Here is an 18,565-nt window from a genome sequence, read left to right on the forward strand (position 1 = left end):
GTATGGCTTATGTGAAGATGAATTAGTATATAATAAGATTTTTATTTTTATTATTATTATTTATTAATTTATTAATAATATATTTGGCATGTGCCTACTTTAATGTTAGGCATTGTTAATACCGCGTGTTGAGTACAGGGACCGCAAGGTACTCATCAGGGCAGCATATGCAGTTTGGCTCTTCGCACATAAGCTTCATATTGGAAGCTTATTTAACAGGTCTGGTACAAAAAATTTCGATACGCACTATTAAAATTCCTTTAATGTATGCGATATGCAGAGATCCTATTTGATATGGGATTGTTACTGTTCCTTATTTTACGGAAAATTAACGTCTTAGTATGATATTGCAGTGTCTAAGATTTCTTACAGTCAGAAGTCGATTGTTGTTATATGTTGATGGATTCAAAAGAGCGGTACTATTCTGACACTCAAGATATGTTGTTTCCATCAGCATGTTTCCTAATTCCTTTAATTTTCTGTATTCATATTGGGGTGCAGAACCATAGCAAGATATTCGATATCTTAAAATAGACTCACCTAGAAATTTGTAGATGATTTTTCTAGAATTTGGAGGTCATATGTCTTGTATGCAATTTATACAATAATACGCGCAGTATTTGTGCATATATTTAATGCGTGTGTTCCTTCTCGTGTTGTGATCAAAATGCAGGCCCACACACTTGAGGTTTCTAACTTACTTGATTGTAGTGCAAGAAAAGGTGGACGTTTTCTTTGGACAATGTGAAGTATGACATTTCAAAGATATGTGTGAGAGATCTGTAACCAATCTGAGTTTTTAAATATTATGAGTTGCGATTTGTTGCAATTTATTACAATGTGCCAACCAGTGATTATGTTTGGTTATTTTGAATACTTAGCCAATTTAAAGGTCTTTGTGTATTGATATCAGTAATGTGTCATCTGCGTACTTGTAGATATAGCTGTACAGACATCGGTTGGATAGATCGTTTGCAAAACTATTGAAATAATAACTTAATTTTTTTATTATTATTATACAGAGTATATATTTATATATTATACATGAGACATTTTCAGTACAGTACAAGGATTCATTACAAAATGCAGACTATTTAATTCTTTATAAATATAATTATACATTTTAAAACTAAGTAAATATTTTATCCATCGTATTTACATATAGATTGGCATGAATGTGTGCATTCAATTCACTATACAATGCAGTAACACAACTCACAATTCAATAGCAATAATAATATGGAATTTTATCTTAATATACATATTTTTTCTGCATTTTGTCTTTCAATATTTTTTTATAGATTTTGTTTTTCAAACTGATATTTCACTTCTCTTCAAAAATTCAGTATACAAGTTACTGGTATATTCTTTCTTCATACATATAGATGTTGTTGTTTTGTTAGTGTGAGTGGTATTTTTGCTTTCTATAAAATCTTCTGTAGAGCTTATACAGATATATATGAGGGTTGGTAATGATATATCGTGGTTATATATTTCATATACCTGTCAGATATATATATATATATATACTGTTTATATATATAGCTTGGAAACTTATATATGAAGACATATATATATATATATATATATATATATATATATAATGTGTGTGTGTGTGTCAGGAAAAAAAATCAGCTAATCTCCACTGATAGCCAATCAGAGATAGCAGATCCAAGGCTATCACTAATTAATCGGAACCCGGGGAAGAAGACGGCTAACAAGTACCGCAATTTCGTGGTCCCAAACCCTAACACAATATTTTTAATGTCTGGAAATAATGTGGCTTTGACGGCAGAATTTCTTGATTAACGGGACGAAAAACCCGACTATTCCCGCTTGCTATTGCAAGAGATTGACTGACTTGGAAACCGGTCAGAGGCTTAGAAAATGTTCTTCTAATCGTCGACTAGATTCGAACACAATATATGCAAACGCCATATATATATGTATATATATATATATATATATATATATATATATATATATATATATATATATATATATATATATATATATATATATATATAATTTTGTGCTGTGTCCTGTTAACGTGTAGCGGAGAGTAAATGCACCCACTCACTTGATATTGGTTTTTGTGTGCATGAGAGCTGGAGGGGGGGGGGGGGATTTTCCTCTAATTTTCAGTCTCACTATAATATATATATATATATATATATATATATAGCACTTGTTTTAGCTCTCTGTAGGCCCCTAGGTTTCTGTCGTTGAATGGCAGTTTGTTTATCATGTATGTAGAACCTTCAGGTGGCTTTTCCGTAGTGATTGTTATACTTATATGTTACGTAGTTTATTGAATGTGGTCTTGTTATCTGATATGTTCTTCTGGTTACTCTGTAGTTTGGACTGAAGTAATCTTTTAGGATGGTTGTGTAGTATCATAAGTGTTTCACCTTAAATATTTTGTGTTGTGTCCTTGCTGCCCATATGAATGTGGATGGTTCTCTTCGTTGCCAGAATATCAGTTTTACCATTTTATTTTGCAACGATTGTACTCTGTTAAGTTTGTAGTCAGCGCAGAATGCGTACGATGTAATTGCATTTCTTAAAATTGTTTCACATAATGCTTTATAGATTAGTATTTTTGTGTGTCGGAGCAATGTCTTTTAATCGATATAGTTGCTGTCTATTATTCTGAGTTTGTTTTGTAGGTAGTTTGTATGGCTATTCGTACGTTGATCAGCATCCGAGATAACGTCTTGTTTTCACCTGTGTGATGTTTGTGGTTGTAAGATCAGTGCTTTGTATATGGGAGGTTGAAAGTGGGATATTTAATTTCGTTCGGTCTGGGGATTTTTCAAATATGATCAGTCCAAAATTCAACTCTGACTGTGTCCACAGCCAAATTCTCTGCAAAAGCAGATGATCTGGGACTGTATGTCGTATGATGCTGTTGGTCGCTTGCATTTCTCAAAAGGTTCAGTGAATGCGCAAATGTACCAGAAAAGTTTAAAAGAATACTATAAAAGAACCGTAATGTCCAACTGAAACTTTCAGGATGACTCTGCCACTTGTCATAGAAAAATGTGTACGTAATGCTGTTATAACCCTAAACTATACATTACCAATTGAGTTTAGTAGTTTAAAAACTCTTTACCCTTTGTAATAGGCTAATGATTGGCTCAATGAACACTCGATTCATCGACTACTGTAGCCAGAAAACAGCCCAGATCTGAATTTCATTGGGAATTTGTCGTACCAAGTGAAGACTGAAATACACAAGATGCTGAAAACACTTCTGGAGCTCCAAGTAGCCGTTGGAAGAGTATGAAACCATGAATTGACAGTTGCAACCATCTAGAAATTGATTTTATTAATGCTCGCATAAGCCAAGCTGTAATAACAGCAAGAGACCACGAAGTACTAAACAGCAAAAAGTGAATTTTTAGCCCTGAATGTTAGTAAAACAGTGCAGGTAAAGTAAATTTTGATAGCAGTAACTGGTTTTCAAAATGGAGTGCACAGTAATATTTTCACTGTCCACTCCATTTTGAAATATTTGTAAATTTTTAAGGTTTACAGCCTTCTGGTAGCCATTTTCTTTATTTTAGTAATTTGTTAACTGTGTTGTTATTTTCTAATTACGTTATATCTGTGCTATAAAGAGCCAAATATCAATATAAAAATAAAAATGTTATATGACCTTCTTCATTATTTGAACAATTATTGTGCCATTAACCCTTTCTAGGCATTCAAATTTAAAATTAACTAAAAACACGGTTGCAGCAGCTGGTACATTTTTTATGAACATGAGTCTACTGTACTTACTACTATAATAACGTGCAGTATATTAAAACAAAATAAAATAAACACCCTCAGCATTGTGTAATAAATGTATCAGAAAGGTAATAATTAAAATGTTAGGTGTGCACATGTCCGAACATGATAATAATAAGTAATAATACTATTAAACACATAAACTGCAGAGTATCCTTTCTAAAACTATTAGTCGTCTAATTCCTTACACTCCTATATGACACCTAAAATATTTTCATAAAAGTCAAACATTGACTTCCAAAGATGTGAATAAAATGTTAAATATACTATCATAATAATAATAATAATAATAATTACGGGTATAGACCATATTGGTATGTTCCGGTCTCATTATGAGCGCCTCCGTAGCGCAATTGGAAGAACGACAGTACATTGCGCCCTTCGATTGGAATAGGCCTAAGTTCGATTCTTGTCGCAACGGGAGGAATCTTTATCTGGTCGATTTCAATCGAAGGTGAGTTAGCCGATCTCATATGGAGGTAGCAGGGTTTTTTCTCCCGGAAACTCGGGTGTTTCATCCCGCATACATACAAATCGGCCCTTCAGAACACGCAATTTACAGACAAAAATTACTAGTTGTGGTGGTGTTGGAAGTGGGCGGTAGATGGCGTTGATGGAGATGATTCGTAGTAGAGGTCAGGTGTAGAGACAGTTGTAGATGTCCTCCCACGATGAGTCTTTGGACTCCTTGGAGGTATCAGGAATAATAATAATAATAATAATAATAATTATCAATCAATCCAATATTATCAATCCAATATTGGAGCAGTTGCTGATAGAGGGATTCGTGGTCTGTAGTGTTTGTTAAGAGCTCCTGATAAGATAAGTGTTATTTTAAATTATCATTGACAATTTTGCTGGAATATTACGTAATTTTGTTTGCTTTTCGTATTTTTGTGTGTCTGTTTGTGTGCTTTTGGTGTTTCAATTATTAATTTGATAAAATACGATAGAAGCGAGCACATAGCTCCAGTAAGAAGGAAAATGGCGGCTAGTAATAATGGTTCGCCAACTTTGTTCAATAATGGTAACATAAAGGAGATTATTCAGTGTACTATCTGCAAAATGTATGTATTGCGGAGAGCGGTTGGAGCATGGTTAGATGATGATAATGGAGTAGATGTGTGTATAAAATGTAAGAAAATGAGAAATTAAAGTGTATTTCAGGTCGCGAGTGTGATATTTTTGTCAAATCTCAGAATGAAGAAAATAGCAATATGGTAAGAAATTGCGAGGGTTGTACCAGAGAGCTATGAGGGCGTAAATGTAGAAAGTGTGAATGAAGGTATTAATACAGAGCAAATTAATGGTTTAATAGATAATAAAAAAGATGAGATAGATGCAATGAAGAGATCATGCTGTTGAGCGGAGCGATACGTAGAGCAAAGCGGCAGCTAAAGTGTATGCACAAATGTCTACCGAGTGTACCAGCCAATAAAAAAGTATGAAAGGAAAAAACAGAGTATGATTGTGAACGTAAACAAAATGAAGATGCGAGGGATGTATGGAGATTCGTTAGTACGAGGTGTGATAGTAGAGAATTTGACAAAATCGTATCAACCTGGTGCGACCATTAACGATGTAAGTGAGTCTATTAGGGAGCAAAAGCAAAGGGTGAAAGAAATGATAGTGGTGGCAGGTACAAATGATTTGAAAGGAGATAAAATTGAAACGATAGAGGACCTGAATGAATTGTTTGAGGTAGCAAAATAAAAGAGTGAGAGAGTTAGGATGATTAATCTTTATTCCATGGTGTGATAGCGAAGAGTTTAGAAGGAGGGCCATAATTGCAAATAATTTTATGCGTGGGTGATGCATGAGGAGTGGTGTGGAATTTGTGGACATGTGGAGTGATTTCGATGGGCAAAATGAGCTATATAAGATGGATGGTTTGGATTTGAATGGATTCAGTGTAAGGAGACTTGAAAAAGTGTTGTTGAATGAAGTGGATGTGCAGAATCAGGGAAACTAGATTTATTAAGGGGGGAGTAGATATGCAGACCTTAGGGAGGCAGTTGAGTGTATGAACGAGTATAATATGCCTGAGCAAATAAGGATAACAAATCAGAATGGGATAGTTTGTATAAGACATCAAGGTAGGGATGGGGCTAAAGGGGGTCTGAAATTCATGTATACTAATGCTAGGAGTATTAAGAACAAGAATGAAGAATTTTTGGCCTTGGTTGGTACTTCCAGACCACAGGTTATTGGCATTATTGAAACATGGCTGACTGAAGATAATATAGCTAGTGGGATTGAATATGAGGGTATAGCGTGTTCAGGAATGACAGGGAGAATAAAATGAGGGAGGAGTATTGATGATAGCTGATGAGCTGCAGCCAAGGAGAATAGAAGTTGAATTGCAGGATAGAGAAAAGAGCACATCTGAGGCCATTTGGTGTGAGATTGAGGATAGCAGAACAAAATATACAATTGGGAGCTGCTATAGACCAGGTGATGGAAAAGATGGTGGAGATAGTATGCACAAGCAAACAGAAGAAATGAGTGGAAGGAGGGTAATTATTATGGGAGATTTCAACTATGGTAGCATTGATTGGAGGGAGGAGAGAACACACGGGAGGAAGGAATTGGGCTTTATGCGATTATTAAGGGATAACTATCTGCAACAGCATGTAATGGAAAATACTAGGGGGTCAGAGAGTTCTTGACCTAGTAATTGCATCTGAGGATTTGGCTGTAACGAATATGATCACATTGCCAACAATTGGCGAGAGTGATCATAGGGTCTTGACTTGGGAGGTGGCTAAAGGTGTGGAATTATCGGGCTGGTAAGTACGACAAGCTTAGGAGTTTGATAGTTCAGTACCATGGCATGTAAAACTGCAAGGGCTAGAAGTTGATAGTGCATGGGAGGAGGTTAAGAAGGCTTTGCAGGAGGCAATAGCTGACTATCTACCTAGAGTCCTAATAATAAATCAAGTAGGGATTAAATGGATGAATAACACCATTAAGCTTGAGCTGAAAAAAAAAAAGAAACGACTGTGGAGGGAATTTAAGGAGAAAGGTGACCTGCAGGCACATCAACAGTATAAAGCCCAGGCCCTAAGAGTAACAAGTGTGATAAGAAAAGCAAAAGCTGATTACTAAAGAATATTAGCCATGCAGGCTAAAGAGAATCCCAAACAGTTTTTTCAATATGTTGCTTGTAAAAGAAAAAATGTATATGCCAGATTGATTTTAAACAATGCCGATGGTAAGGAGGTAACCGAATCAGTTGATATAGTAGAATTACTGAATGAGCACTTTGCGAGAGTATATCATCCATGTGGCGACATTGCAGAAATGGAAAAACAAATAGCTTATATGGGAATTGTGGTGAATGAAGTAGAGGTGAGTAGTCTATTAGAAAGCTCAGTGTCAACTCATCTGCAGGATTGGATGGTATACCAGCTCGTGTCGTACGAGAAGCGGCTAAAGAATTGTCAGTGCCTTTGACCATTTTGTTTAATTTGAGTCTCGGGTCTCGGTTAGTCTCAAGGGGGTAGAAAGAGGGGAAAATACTTCCACTGCATAAAGAAGGTTCGAAGACGGCTGTTGAAAATTACCGGCCAATCAGCATATCAGGAATTATTGTCATGGTCTCGGAGACAATAGTCAAGAGGAAAATACAAGATTGGATAGATGAAAATGGGATATTTTATGGGGAACAGCATGGTTTCGTGAACGGTAGATCATGCCTCAGTAACTTGCTCACGTTCTATGATACAGTGACGGCTGAACTGGATAAGGGTAACGGGTTTACAGTGATTCTACTGGACTTTACTAAAGTCTTTGATAGGATACCACATGGAATTCTAATCAGTAAACTGCAGCATATGAGAATGGATATAGGGTTCGTGAGATGGATAGGAGGGTGGTTGATGGAGAGTTATCAGAGTGGATTATTCAGGAGTTGAGTCCAAAAGAGAGCCTGTGACTAGCAGTGTGCCGCAGGGTTCTGTTCTTGGACCACTACTGTTTAACTTGTTCATTAACGATATAGGAAAGGATCTGAGAGGAACTGTGCATCTGTTTGCAGATGATGCAAAGTTAGGTAGAGCAATAGAGAATGTTCAGGATGTCAAAATTTTGCAGGATGATTTGGATAGTATGGAGGACTGGGCAAAGGAGAATGGATGTCAATTTAATGTGGAAAAATGTAAGGTTTTGCATTTTTGAGTTAAAAGATTAGCAGCAGTATATCCCATTTGTGGAACTGTACTCCAGGAGATTGAGGAAGCAAGGGATTTGGGAGTGTTGGTGGATAGGGAGTTGAAGTTTAGGGGACACTTCGCAAAAGTGGCTAAATCAGTTCATCAAATCACTTGGTTGCTGAAAAACACTTTAACAAGCAGAGACAAACAGGTTATTGTTCCTCTGTATCGAGCCTTGATAAGACCCCATCTAGACTATTGTGCCCAGATATGGGCGCCAGGGTTTCTTTTCGATGGGGAGGAGGTGAAGAGGATCCAGAGACGAGTGACCAAGATAATAGCAGGACTATGTAATGAACCTTATAAGAACAGGTTAAAGATTTGTGGGCTGAAGAAATTGGTTCATAGGCGGCGAAAGGGGTGATATGATTGAGACATTCAAATTACTGAAGGGATTCTATAAGATCAATTCAGAAGATATTTTTGAGAATAGGACTGGTAGTGGGAGGACTAGGGGCCATCCATGGAAGCTTGGTAAGAGTGTGGTCAGCAGGGGTGTTAGAGCTAGGTATTTTACTTGGAAAGCGGTAAATGAGTGGAATAAACTGCCAGAATCTGTTGTGGGTGCCATGACTGTAAATGAGTTCAAGGAGAAGTATGATGGATACTATGTGAATGTTGAATATTTGTTCTTGACATGAAGCTGAGCCTCCTTCGATGAGTCTAAGGACTCCTTGGAGCTTCCAGTAATAATAATAATAATAATAATAATAATAATAATAATAATAATAATAATAATAATAGTCCCGTATAATAGTCACTCGACCTGCACTTATTGCACTAATTTGGCGATGCATATCTTCCAGTTCATCTGTGGAACTCGCTGGCCTATATCAAGAAGTAGTTGTATATTTTGTCTTACCGGTCTTAATCTCACACCAGATTGCTTTAAATGAACAGGCATTTCCCACCTGCCTCCTATTCCTTTTGATGTCAATTGATCTGCTATCATCAGCAGTGCTCCTTCCCCATCCTATCTTCTCTAACTTACCTAAATATGCTAAACCCTTCACATTCAATCCTGTAACTTCATTATCTGCTGATAGCCAAGTTGGATACCACTCCTGATATTGGAATTCAGTTCTTCACAATTAAACCAAATTTTGAAAGAATATTGAAATATAAGCCGAAGTTTAATTCTACTCATTAATTTTTTATTTGTTATTTTATTTGTAATCAGTAAAAATTGTCATCATCATCACATTCCTGACATGGACCCTCCAAGAGTGTACAGGATATGATAGTACTACATGAAAAATTACACCATTACTAACTTCCTATCTACAATTTTCCTCCAAATCTGTTTAGGTGACATGTCTTAACAGGTGTAACAAATCAATCTATTACCTGTCAAGACTCCAACGTTAACAGATCTTATATTTCAATCTTCTACTGTATCAATCCACCTATATTTTGGCCTTCCTCTGGGTCTTTGTTTTGCTAATCATTCCTCTCCCATTCTATTTACGTAACCATACCACCTGAGATTAGTTCTGCTAACACATTCCTGGATGTTAACAACGCCGAGTTCTTTTCTAATATCCTCATTTTTAATATGATATTGTCATTGATGCAATCTGTTCATGCCCCCTAATCTTTTTCAGGACTCTCATATCTGCTGGCTCTAGTCTTTAGTCAAGTGTTTTATTTCTAACCCAGCTCACAGATCCGTAAGTCAAAACTGGTTTGAACACTGTTCAAACCAGTTATATAGAATCAACAAATACAGAATCAACAAAGCTGGTATTTTAGTTGACTTACTACAATACTAGCTTTGTTGATTCTGTTGTCTATTTTCATATTTAATTTACTATCTCCATTAAAAATCGCGCCTACATAGCTGAAATGTTTTACTTGTTCCACAGGCTCTCCATTCACAATGCAGTTGATATTTTTAGTGCTTCTGCCTATTTTCTTTGTCTTTGTCTTGTTGTTGCTGAAATTCGTACCAAATCTATTACAACAGTTAAACATATTTAGTCAGAGAATCTTGCAAACTTGTACTAGATTTATTTAAAAGTATAACATCATCTGCATAAAGCAAAGAGCTGACATTAACATCACCAATTCTGATATTGAGTTTAATACCACTTTTCTTCATAATGTGATCCATATAGATAATCAATAACAGAGGGGATAATGTACATCCTTGTCTAACATCAAATTAAACATCAAACTATCTTCCTGTACTTCTTTCAATTTTAACTGCTGTCTTACGACTGAAATAAAGACTAAGTATTGTTTGATATAATTCCCCATTGACACCATATAAATGCAGCGTATCAAATAGCTTCTCTCTTGGCACATTGTCATATGCATTTTCCAGATCGATAAAACTTAAGCACAGATTTTTGTTATATTCCCATGATTTCTCGACTATTTGTCGTAAAGTGAAGATCTGATCCTGACAGCCTCTATTTGGCCTGAATCCAGCTTGATCTTCACCAAGCTTTTCTTCCACAACTCTTCTCAACCATTTCTCAAGTATACTTGTATAAATATTGCCAGGAACACTCAGTAGGGAAATACCTCTGTGATTCTCACATTCAGTTTTATTTCCCTTTTTATATATGGGTATTATGAGAGCTCTACTCCATTCATCGGGAATTCATCCCTCTGTCCAGGCTTTCTGAACTATGCAGTGCAACCACTGTAAGACTTTTATATCCCCATACTTGAGCATTTCTGAATATCATCTACTCTTGCTGCCTTTCCACATTTCAGGCTTTTGGAGGCTTTTTCTACTTCGAGTATGGATATGCATTCCTCATTGCATGCATGGTCAGTGTTTTTATCACTGTGCTGTCAGTGATTGATAAAAATTGTCAGGATTTCAAAATTTTCATCAAAGTGAAAACTTTCCGCTATTGAAATAAGTTGAGAACTGTTGGCCTAACATGTAGGTTTCCTAAAAGTATAACAACCATGGAGATGACATCATGGACATGTTTTCTCATGCTTCATCACATCGTCTTGCTATAACGTCATCGGATAACTCCCTTTCACGTCTGTGTACGTCTGAATTTTTTTACTACTATTAATACGTACATTTTATTTTCTTTTATTTTTTTAAATGACTGTACATATTATTGAGCTCTGATTTAAGCATAAAACCTTTGAATATGTTTCGGGTGACATGGTTAAGCACGCATATTTATATATTTCCATTTATATCGTTTTAACCCCGAATAGGTCTGCTTAATAATTCAGATAAGAATATCGACTTTTCTTGCCCTTTAGGCTAACAGAATTTGATAATTAACTGCTGATCCTATCATATGATATTTCTGTTTGTCCCAACAAATTGAACCAATTTCCCATTTCAGTTGGTGGTCGTTTTCAATTAACCAATTATTGTATTTTTACGTTTCAGGTAATTTAATTTAATCCACCTGAAAAGTGAATTCAATTACCTGAAAAATTACCGCATGAAATGAAAATAACATAACACAATGAACATCAAAGAACGAAAAAGAACAAAAATGATGAGCACTAAAGATACCTAGGACTATTAGAAACCAGTGATATTCTCCACCTCGAAAGTTGAACAACAGGCAGCATCGGAATGCATCAAAAGATTCAGAAATATTCTGAAAACCAAACTTAATGGATTGAACACAATTAGAGCAACGAACTCTTGAGCTATACCAGTGATCCGATACACAGCTGGTATAACAGAATTGGCAAAAGAAGACCTGGACAAATTGGATCGCAGAACTAGAAAACTTATGACTATGCATCAAGCATTACCTCCACGAAGTGACGCTGACCGGTTGTACCTACCAAGTAGAATAAGTAGACAGGGTCTGCTGCAAGTGAGAGAGAGAGAGAGAGAGAGACGGTGGAAGAAATAGAAATTAGTTTAAAAAGTTACATGCCCAATAGCTCTGAGCAAATGCTTCAAGCAGTTACACAATACTGTCTTCTGAAAGAAACAGGAAACAAATCCGATTACAAAAAGGAACAGCAAAATGGTCCATGTCTAAGTTGGAAAAATAAACCGCATGGTCAGTTTCTTCAGTAGACTAAGGAAAAATTGACGTCATCAATACGTGGCAATGGCTACAATATATTAAAAAAGAAACAGAAGGATTTATTCCAGCGGCTCAAGAACAGGCATTACAAACTAATGCAATGAAAGCAAAAGTTTTGAACATCAATAATAACAGCAAATGCAGATTATGCGATCAGAAAGATGAGACGGCAGAACATCCAATCAGTGCCTGCAGCAAAATAGCTCAAACTGACTATAAATACCGCCATGATCGAGTGGCCAAAATAATTCATTGGCATGTATGCAGAAAATATGGCTTTCCTACTTCTGATAACTGGTGGCAGCATAAAATAGAAACAATACTGGAAAACGAAACAGCAAAAATTCTCTAGGACTTTAGAATACAAACTGATCGGCATTTGGAACACAATAGACCTGACATCACAATTATCGGACATCGACAGGTTTGGATTATCGATATTGAAGTACCAGTGATAAGAACAAAGAACTGGAAAAAATTACTAAATATCGAGATTCAGCAATCGAAGTTGGCCGACTGTGGCTTAAACACACCAACGTCATCCCAATAGTTATCGGTGCACTTGGTGTAAATTCAAACAAGCTATCCAACTAGATACAAGAACTAAACATTAAGAACACTATATATGATCTAACAAAAAAGTATTACTTGGAACAGTCTATATTTTACGACGCAACCTGACAGACTTATTCTTTGATTCTTGGGTAGAATCTGAATTGCTCTCTATCTCTGTTTGAATGATTATTTTGACTGTGTGTCAATTATGTGAATAATGTAATAATAATAATAATAAGAAGAAGAATGTAAGAAAAATACAAATTGATGCACAAAAAGTATTACACAATTTGAATAATTAAATAGTTTTAAACAAACATGTCTATAAATATATGTAACCAGCACTATTGGCAAGAGTAATTAATAATAAAGTTAAAACAAACAACCATGTGGGAATTAAGGGGCAACAAAAATCTACCCAAATTGACCTCGCATTCGCTACTGCCGAGTCGGTGATGCCTTCTAGTTTCACTTTACATTTTGTTGCGGTTCCTTCTTTTAACCCAAAAATGAATTCCGACGTCTCTGAACTGTGGTTTCGAATTCCGCTCTAAGATGGGCGTGTTGAGAAAATCTTTTCTGGCGGAGGAGAATCATCGGTACCTTCTCTTTGACAAGGAGGCCTACATTAAACGGGAACAGACAGCGAGCACATCATAGTGGGCGACCTAATCACTTATTGGAAACCTGAAGTGACGTGTATGAGTGACCGATGGTATTTGTTTCACTTTCTTTCCTGTGTGTATGTAATTCTGTTGGTGCACCACATACAAGTATCTCAGGATCAAAATCGAAATAATATTATCTCCATTAACTCATTACAAGAGTGAGTCTTCCAAACATCTTTATAAACCAAAGCAAAATTTCTAATTTACATAAAAAATATATGTATCTACATCATCAATCAACTCCTCAACTACCTTCGCAAGCGCAAATAAATTCTTTTTGAAGAATGTGCTTGCGCTTGTGTGGTTTGCCACATGAAAAATAAAATTTTCGTCTACACAACTTCCTTCCAGTTTTATGCTTTAAGAACGAAATTCGCTCTTCATTTAACAGCAGAGAAAAACGCAATACAGAAAATTTTTTCTGGTATAACAGCAACACAAGATACTCGAATTCTATTTGCGCTTAAATCTTAGAAACACTGAAGAATGCATATCTTGCCTTCATCCAAAACACTACATCTTGATTCACATCATATAAGAAAGTCATATCAAGCTCCACTGAATAAATCACTTGAAACGTTCTCAACAGTTTCATCACCTTACAAGAAATTTTCTTTCAATTTAAGAATATCTCATTTCAAATAGAAAGTAAATTTCCCTGTACTGCAGTGAAGAAATAACTAAAACCACGTGGACAGTTTGTGAATCATTTTTCGGACTGAGAATCCCAATTAAAACAATGCAAAGTTTGTTGGGTCCATTTATACTTGAATTGGGGACCAAGAAAGTTTGTTCTTAATTTTTAATTTTTTCAGATTTCGTTGATAAATCCTTTGTTGGTTAATGACTACTAGGACTCATCGCTGGAGGGCACTCTACTCCACTCTGGAACACACCATCTCACTCACTTCTTAATTCTCCTAATACATACAACTACCATCAATGCCATCTCGTGCCCATCATCGTCACCAACAGTATTTTTTGTGTGTAAATTGCGAGTATTCTAAAATCCGATTTGTGTATATGCTGGATGAAAAATCAGAGTTTGAGGAAGAAAAATTCCTCTACCACCACATATTCCCGCAACACATGTTCACTTTAATAACGTATATTCACTATAATATAATCCAACTGTAATACCCACTGTGCTATATGCTTCAGAAAATTGGACACTCAAGAAGACAGAGATACGAAAACTGGAGGCATTCTAGATGAAATGTCTCAGAGAAATAAATAAACAAAATGGACAGAAAAGAATGTTTTTGAATCATATGCACCGCTCAAAACAATTAGGGGATATTTTAGTTTCTGTCGGATAATTATAAATTTCTCCAAATAATTATTTGTACTTTGTTACCCAATAGTTATAATTATAACTATTGGGTATTTTATCATAAATAAATATTTCTTACTTATAGATAGGGTGTAATTGATGAGATATTGTTTAAATAATCAATATTTATTACAAGGTTAACTAATTATACATTTTAGAGCGAAAACCAAAACATCCCCTAATTGTTTTGAGCGGTATAATAGATTGGGAGTGGCCATTACTTTATAAAAGTTTAGCTCAGTTTCTCATTTTTTTTGTTTAATGTCCTTTTTTTTTAATTGTTTCACAGGTTTTCTGAAAGTTTTTCATCTATATCTTTATATTGTAATATTAGCTGTTTGTTGCCTGTATTGTAATGAATGCTGTTTGGTTACTGTGCTATTGTAAAAATATACACTTTCTACTTAGTGGTTGTTATTGTAGTATCTTCTCTCTGTCTCTCTCTAACTAGCGTACATTCCTTCAACAAAGTTTATATAAACAGTCGTGGTTCTTAAGTACTTAAACTGCATTTTTAATGCCTTAGTTGTTTCCTGCTCATAAGTCTGTTTTTTGGAACAGTGCATTGTAAAATAAACAATCAGGTGGCATTCTGTTGACATATAATTAAAACACATTTATTTACATTAAAAACAAAGTACATTAATTAAGCGATACAGAGGTTACTGTTTCTACCTATCCTTTATACTTTTGGTATAAAGAAACAAACTTTCCCTTTCAATATTAAATGACTATACAATGTAATTACTCTGTTACTTCTCTGCTTAAAAAAATCAAATTGCCGAGACTAATTTACTCATAAAGAGATTAGCTAGCTATGGCAAGTTATCTTACAATTTATATTCCAGTTAACAATAAATCAGGGGAATCTTTTATAAATATTTCTTATTACTATTTCTTATCAGTCCATACATGGCATATCTCCTAGATTACAAAAAGAATGTACATTAAAGGATGTAACACACAGAGGCTCTTTGTCACGCCACTTTCCAAAGGGCCCGCATCAAAGTCTCTATGGTTTTTCTTTCATCTCAGGCATTAGGTTTCCGTCTGGAGAGACTTGTTTCATGGGCCTTTCATTGGGATAATAGAGGCTTTGGACTGCATTCTTCCCACTACTCAAAAGCTCAGGTAAGAAGCTTCAGCATACAGGCTTGAAGATCTCTCTGTGGCTTCTGGCTTCGGTTGACTTCCCACAGCAATATGACATTTGACTGGCACTTGGCTTATTTATATTGGCTGTTCTCCCATTTTTTTCCTCTGGCATGTCTTCTGGGTCTGACTGCTTCTGGTTCTTCACCGACTGCCTCCCTTCTAGGTAACTGTGACTCACCTCTCCTCTCTTAGGTAACTGGACTTCGCCTCTGCTCTCTTGACAACTGGACCTCACCTCTCCTTTCTCAGCAACTGGACCTCGCCTCCCCTTCGATATTCAGCTCACTCCCCTGTTATTTTCGCCTTCTCGGTACCTTGCACCAAGGGTTGTAAACCCTGAAGAAATTGGCAGTTCTCCTTGAACTTTTTGTTAAGGCCGACCAGTTCTTTCTTCTCCTCCGTGTACTCTTTTTTTTTGTCTTGTCAGGCAGCGGAAACTTCTCTGAAACTAGCAGATCTCTTTTATACAAAATTCGAAGGTGTTCATGCGCAAAGGCTCATAAACAACTTTTTGTGCTCTAATACATAGCTATTATACAAAATTCCAATGGCAAAGCATTCCCTTTGTTTTTGATATTCTAGAAATTTTAGTTAAAAGTTAATTCCCATACAGTTATTTACAGTAATATTTAGGATAAAACATAAAGAGACAAACAATTTTTGTAGCATTCTCATGGACTTGATCTCTGTAAAAATCAATGTATTTCCAAGCTACTTCGAGTTTTACAATATTTCAGATAAGTTATTATGCAGCCTAAAAAATTAAACTATGTCACCTGTTCTGTTATTTTATTTTCTGACTATTTTTGGTCTACCATGATCTTGACCTTGAAATGCCACGACTTTTGTTTTCTGTTGAGAAATGTTCAAATTGAATTTTGGCATGTTTAATTTAAGTTCATCTTCATTGTCTTGTGACATAATCTCATCATCTGCATACAGCATTTTTGAGCAGTTCTTTCTGGTGAACTAGATGACTTGTTTTCTGATTATTTTCCATGTTTTAATAATTTGATCTATATATGTTGAATAGTTTGAGATAAACAACATCCCTGTCTTCCACCTCGATTAAATTCGATCTCTTCTATTAATTTATTACCTAATTTTGACTTTTTTGTGTTTCTTTATGTAAGCTTTCTAATAAAAAAATCTAATCGATCTTTCTTATACTTCAACAATTTTTTTTTATTTCTTGCCAAACGTTTTTCATAATATCTAAATGATAAATGCATCTCCTAACTAAATTCTTGCCTTCTTTCGATAATTTCTTTTAAAACATAAATATTGCCTATACCTATGTGATCTTTCACATCTAAAACCATATAATTTTCACAATCATCTCTGTCTACTCTCCTAACTACAAATATGCTTTTTCACTAATATAGATATACTTCACCTTTCGACCAATCCAATGGAACCTCACATTTCCTCCAACAGTTATTTATTTGTTTTAAGAATCTGTGATGTAAATATTCTCCACCATACTTCCAAAGCTCTCTTTTATGCAATCTAATCAGGGCGAATTTCTATTTTTGGTTACCTTTATTGCTTCTTTCATTTCTTCCAGTCTAATTGGCTCTACATCAATCCATCTAATTTCTTCATTATTACTTTCTATAAATAAATTTGGGTCACGTTCACTCCATTGTTTCTCTTGTATTATGTCAATTTGTGCTTTAAATTCCTTAATATTGAAGGCTGTGTCTTTTTTCTTACGTGTATGTCTTCTGTTTTATTCCTAAATAGTTCCCAAGAATCTTTGCGAGCTTTCTTTCCTATGTTTCTGCTATATTTCTTGGTTTTTGTAGATTTATTGTGTTTCATTTGTTTCTTTTTGATGGAATGATTCGTATGACACATCTTTTTTATTTTATTTTCCATACCTGAGTTCAAATTTTTTTTAATATTTTTTTTCCAAGTACTTCAGATGCAGCCTCTGAATTATCTTTATTAATATTTTCCATTTTCTTCAATAGCTTAAATAATTTTGGTTTCTTTTACATAATCTGTCAATCGTGATTGCTACAGTGTTGTAATGTTTTCTTCTTTTTTCTTGTTTATTCTTATTTACTTATTTTCTCCAGTTTGTTAGTATTTGTCTTTCAGAAACTACTAATTAATGATTTGAAGTGATTTCATTTTCTCTGTAAACATGTACCTCTTTCAAAACAATAACTGAAAATAAAAAGCTAGCCTTAAAAGATATGTATATATATATATATATATATATCATTTCCTCTCGCAGTCAAGCCGTCTCCACCTAACTGTGTTACAGGGTTTCCACAAACGGGACTCTGGCGACCATGGCGAGCATTGCCGCTGCAGAAGTGTAACTTCCCTGCCAACTAGACCGCTAGGTGGAAGAGGTCCTTCTTCATCCGGTAAGATACCACTACTCACCTTATTAGAGACCTGAAGTGGTTGTAGCCATGTTTGGTCACTAAAGCAAGGGTTCCGCTTCCTCTCACCCCCTCACACTTCCCCACGTGCAGTGAAACTGGTACCCTGAATGACAAACCAATGTCACTGTGGGAGACCCGAACCCTCGCCATTCAAGGGTAGAATAATACAACAGTTTCTTAGGCCAGCCGCTGGTTAGTACAAGGTACTGAACCAGTTAGTAACGAATCTGGAGGTCTCCCGATTAGCTAGCGTCAAATCCTGCAATCAAGTATTTTTCCAGTTCATGACTGGAGGGAGACCAAATACTGTGACTGGAGGGGGGAACTGTTGAGAACACGTATGGACTGCATCCCCTCTATGTGGGCATTATGTTTGCAAATCTGCCACCTCTCAATGCTTGCACCACTT

The sequence above is a fragment of the Typopeltis vanoorti genome, chromosome 19, assembly GCF_054136105.1.
Source record: "Typopeltis vanoorti isolate ZY-2024b chromosome 19, IOZ_Tvanoo_1.0, whole genome shotgun sequence".
NCBI classification, from domain to species: domain Eukaryota; kingdom Metazoa; phylum Arthropoda; class Arachnida; order Uropygi; family Thelyphonidae; genus Typopeltis; species Typopeltis vanoorti.